Source organism: Argiope bruennichi, chromosome 4, assembly GCF_947563725.1.
Source record: "Argiope bruennichi chromosome 4, qqArgBrue1.1, whole genome shotgun sequence".
In the NCBI taxonomy this organism is placed as follows: Eukaryota; Metazoa; Arthropoda; class Arachnida; order Araneae; family Araneidae; genus Argiope; species Argiope bruennichi.
This window is the reverse complement of record NC_079154.1, coordinates 117383625-117389624: the sequence shown is the minus strand read 5'-3', so window position 1 is coordinate 117389624 and position 6000 is coordinate 117383625.

Sequence of the window (6000 nt, the reverse complement as noted above, 5' to 3'; positions counted from 1 at the left end):
TTTCAATTTTAAAGCAACGCTTATGAAATGAAATGGTATTTGAGCTTTCCAACGATACAGTAATTACTTACATTTTCCTTCAAAGCCGTACAAATTATATATCATTCAATTTTTCACTTTTAGATACCAGCTGGCATTCATTCTTAGATTACTCCTGTACCAGCAGATTATTTTTCTTCTCGTATAGACTCATACAGATTCTATACCATTTGGTTATTAAGATTTCACTCTTTCTTCCCCGGTAGATATATGCTGTTCTGTTCTCGAATTTCTCTACAGATAATCTTTTGTCATCTTCATTATTGCAGCATCAAGCGCATGGTGGCTTGTTCTTTTGATGATGAGGGAAAATAAGAATAGGAAACCTCATGAGTGGTCGGAAGGGCCTGTCTACATCATTATTCACTAACTGGAAAAAGGGACGAGACGCTTTCTTATTTCTTCATTTGAAGTGGCGTCTTAAAGACCTTTTATTAGTAATTTCATATAATGGCAATGAAAAGATTAATGTTTTGGCATTCATTTTACTGTAATTTGACACATTTTTCTTATTTCAAAAATATAGTTGATACTTTAATTAGTCCACCTAAATTCGCTTCTTAAGGAACTGAAAATTAATTTGGAAGCGCACATTTCGAAAAACTGAATTTATTCCAACTACTTGTAAAAAAAAACATTTCCAATCATTCTATCCATGGGATGTTTTAGAGCATGTTCTCAAGATCAAGAAACTATCAATCCGTAAATAAACAATGTGCAAAAAACACCTATATAATTTTTCTGAATCTATATAATAAAATATACATTGTATTTAGAGAGCGCTAATGCTGCTACAACTAAAACACAAATGAACTTAACCAAAATTAGAAATAAATATTAAGTTAACAGCCAAGGAATCAAAAAGAAAGATTAAATGAATCCGGCCCGAAGACTTTCTCAAGGGTCACCCTCAGGCAAGGATTCAAACCAGGGATTTTTTCTGTGAGGGGTCTGACTTTCGTCCAACAAACTGACCCCTCGTGACCCGAAAATCCCAGAAAATTGAGGTTTTGGGGATAAATTAGTATCACAAGATTAAAACAAGTAAAAACACTAGCAAAAAAACAATCCAAATAAGACTACAGCAAATCAAACCACAAAATACATGAAGATAGAACCAATAAAGTAATATAAACACAAGGCAAAATACCTACAAATTGAAAGTACAAATCTGAAGAAAACTACTTGAGGTAAACCTCAAGTAGTTTTCTTCAGATTGCTCAATTTTGTGGGATTTTCGGGTCACGAGGGGTCAGTTTGTTGGACGGAAGTCAGACCCCTCACAGAAAAAATCCCTGGTTTGAATCCTTGCCTGAGGGTGACCCTTGAGAAAGTCTTCGGGCCGGATTCATTTAATCTTTCTTTTTGATTCCTTGGCTGTTAACTTAATATTTATTTCTAATTTTGGTTCTCAAGATCAATGTAGAACGATTCAGAAAATCGAAGCAATTTTGAAATTAAATAATATGCGTAGAAGAAATAAAAAATAAAGCCAAATTTTTCTTACTATGAAATTGAAACTATATCGCAGCATAGCTGCTATTTAACGAATCCACTAATAGTTTTGTTATCGTCGCAACAATACGTTACAAAGAGTAAGACAATATTAGGGACAACGGTTTGCAAATGTTCAATATATCTTTTTTTTTCATTCAGGAGATCAGCTTTCAATTAAGTAAATTTCATTTCATCATATGGGTAAACAGAATATTTTTTTTTAAATCTTTTACAATATTAGAAATAATGCTTAATGTAGAAAATGCATAAATGTTAAATTTCCATATTTTTTTTGTGCAAATTGCATTTTTTATTATTATTCATAACTTTTAAAGTTGCTCTAGCTTTTTGAATCACTCTATATTTAAATTAGATATTTAAAATGTCTCATTAAATCCTTAACACAGAAATGATGTTATTGTCCTCTTTGCTAATGATAAAAGAGAATATGTGTGTGTTGGAGCTTTAAGAACAAACCGTTTGACATAGAGCTGCCAAAATTGGCACATATATACTTTAAAGAGTAAGAATGTGCAACTCGGAACGAATTTTTCAAATTTTAATTAATTAAAAGTAAAACAAGATTTGGGGGGGGAAGTTTGTAAAAATTTCCGAAATCATTCCCGTGCAGAAATTATTTGTATGTCGTTTTTAAGGTTCATTATCTTTTTAATGACACTAAATTTATTTCTGTAAAAGACTTTGACTTCAGCTTTTAATTAATTTATTAATTAGCATTAAAAGTTATTTTTACAACACACACAAAAGTATATTTTACAACAATATTTTCATTGCTATTCAAGGAATCCAAATTGTTTTAAAAGTTTCATCAAATATTTAATCATTTATTGCTGAAAGGCTAAGAAATAACGATTATATTTATTATCTGTGTAATTTTATATAAGGAATAAAAAAGTGAAATTATGGTATTTCGAAAGTCAGAAGATAGATCCTAAGTTTTTAATAGCATTCATAGGGCTTGACTCTATTATGTTATTTCAGGCACACAATGGACAGAAATGATATAAAGTTTTTAGAATGGTAGTATTTTGATATCTGACACAATATTGTTTTTAAAAATATGTATTTATGGGTAAATATATATGTATACATCAAGTTATCCATATTGGATTTAATTGATACTAAGCAAATGCTGATATTCCTGGCAAGCCAACTAGTCGCCAAAGGCAGCTGGCTAAAAAAATTATATGTTTATGCCTATGCAAACATGCATTTTTTTCTAAACTCATTGTCTAGTTTTATTACTATTTAAAACAAAAGTAAATAAACGCATAAATTAAAATTGCTCATATCATTAAAAAGATAGCGATGAAGACAAAAATTCAGTCATTTCTTGATTGATTGAAGCCACAGAAAAAAACGCTTCATTCTTTCTGTTCATCGTGTGCATGAAATATCCTAATGAAACCTTTTGAGATCATGTTACTATTAAAAGTATTCAGTAAAATTGATTGAAGCTACAAAAAAGAAGGTTTCTTGTATTTTTCTAGAAATGGTTTGTAATTCGAATACGGTAATTTCTTCATCCATTCAATAGTAACAGAATTTGATTATAACGATTAGCAAAATAATAATCGATATTCTTGATGAAATATAAATATTCTTTCCTTATCTGTGATATCAATTGAATCAATGCTGACAATTTTATTAATGCAACAAATCTTGCTTCTAAATAATCTGTGGAGAAAATGGAAATATCATTTTACACATTTTGTAACATGCTATCAAATACAATCTGTTTTGATCTGCTACAATCTTTTGTAATCTGCTATCAAATATAATCGGCGAGGTTCTTGTAGCTAGGGAATTCGCTCCGCACACAAAAACGTACATCTATTTCGTTCATTCCAAGTGGATCTTCCAACGAACAATCATTGGAATTCATATGCCTTGACTACTAGTTTTAAGCAATTTCGATTTATAATCGAAACTGCTCGACTTAAACTGATTTTTTTCGTATTATCCAAAAAAAATAATCACTGAAGCAAGCATGTAAATAATCCGAATACGCCAGCTGTTGCCAAATGCCGATTAACAAATTCAACTCACGTCGGAACAAGAAGAAGTATTAAAAACATATTTTAAAGTATTTTAAATAATTCTTCAAATTATTATCAGGAACATTTTTTATATAGAATTATCTGTATTACCATACTTCTCGTGGCAAGACTTAGCAAAAATTCTTGCACATTTTCGCTAATATTGGTCACAAAAACTCAAAATCTGCTCTTTTTTGCAAAATTTATACAAAATACCTTCACTAATTGTGATCAAAGAGGTATTTTCTAACCTATAAATACAAGCATACACTTCCACCCAACAATTATATATGCATATCAGTCACAGTTTCGTTTCCATTTCATGTTTGTCGAAACTATTCCCTTTGAGAACAATTAGATTTAAAGAACATTCCTAGGAGATTTCCACACAATTTTGCCAATTTGTCTTCTGGTCATACTCTCCATGGAGTTGTCATGAGATGATTTATGGCGTCGATAATAGGATACAATTAAGAACTGTAGTATACGTAGGCATAATTAGACAAGTTTGGAATATGTTAATAGGATTATGTATCCTAAATATAAGGATGCAATGCTTGTAGAATAATATGTTACAAAAATATTATTTTTCTATTGAAAGTATTTTATTGATTTGCCAGAAAATTAAAATGGCGCACAGAAACACGTCGTTGAGTCACAAAGAGTGACGTTAAGTCACCATGGCAACAAATTATAGTAACTATGGTTTGGAAAGGCGACATTGGAATTGTTTACAATGAAGTCAAATCAGCTGATACCAGATTCGCATATTAAACGTAAGAACTCATGAAATCCAATTTTACAGTGTCGCTCCTTGTGCTATCACATTTTTCCCCAGTTCATTACCTAAGGGATTCCGAAATTAAATTGGCATGTTGACTTATGTACAAGGTGGTTATAATATCTTTTCCGTCAAACAAAAAAATATTACAAAAAAGAATTGGATATATAATATTGAAAAAATTTAGTTCTATAGAATTTTTTATTCCAGCAAATAATCCAACCAATGCAGAAATCGTGATTTTGGATGTGATTGCTATCCAAATGATGTCACCGAAGAAAAAGATTCAATGTATTCGTTGGTTCCATGAATTCAAATCAGCCATAACTATTCAATATCAAATTTGGGATTACATAAAGGATAGAGTGTTTGTAATAACAATTGAAGATATTGATGCACTCAAAGGGGGAATCACAGAATCTGTGTCTTGCTCGACAATCGGCATTATGTGGTGAAAATTGGATACCGCCTTGACATTTTTCGAGCTACCAAGGGTGCTCATATGGAATTTAACTGACGTAAGTGATTTTCATAAAAGTTTTGTAAAGTTAATTTTATTTTTTATAGTAATAACCATATGGTAATTAATAATAATAATTTATATTAATTCTTTTCTACTCAGTAAAAAACATTGTGATCGCCTTGTATATAACATTAGGAAAAAAATTTATTCACACATTTGGGATTTTTTTTTTAAATTATTGAATATTTTTAGCCTTGACTTGCATTTTTTCAATTAGAAATATTTTTTCTAGAATAATTCTGAGCTTCATTGTAATCAATGACTGTACTGAGCTTCATTGCAATCAATGACTATACTGAACTTTATTGTAATCAATGACTATACTGAGCTTCACTGTAATCAATGACTATACTAAGCTTCATTGCAATCAATGACTATACTGAGCTTCATTGTAATCAAAGACTATACTGAGCTTCATTTAATCAAGTACTATACTCAGATTCATTGTAATCAATGACTATCTGAGCTTCATTGTAATCAATGACTGTACTGAGCTTCATTGTAATCAATGACTATACTAAGCTTCATTGCAATCAATGACTATACTGAGCTTCATTGTAATCAAAGACTATACTGAGCTTCATTTAATCAAGTACTATACTCAGATTCATTGTAATCAATGACTATCTGAGCTTCATTGTAATCAATGACTAGACTGAGCTTCACTAAATAATAATAAGCAATCACTTTAACAAAAAATAAAAGTACTTTTAGCATAGAATGAGTTTTGTAGATAGGTATAAACATCATTTTGTAGTTTGACCTTCTCGCAACTTTAAGTCGAAGTCTCTAATTTACTTTGATATTGTATTAAAAATGTTTGAAGCAAGAAGAATGAAATTAATAACTCAGAAAATTTATTCCATGTATATGAAATTTATATTAAAAATGGTCAAAAGTAAAAGAGTTTTTGATAGTTTTCTTTATAAAATTATGATTAAGAAATCATACTGGTGATAAATAGAAAGCAATGTGCTGCCCTTAGTGTAATTATTTAAAATATTAAATCAATTAAATTCAGATTAATGTCATATGATACATAATAAACTAGCATATTGAAATGTAATATTGATTTAATTGAAAAGAACCTGTGAAAGCAG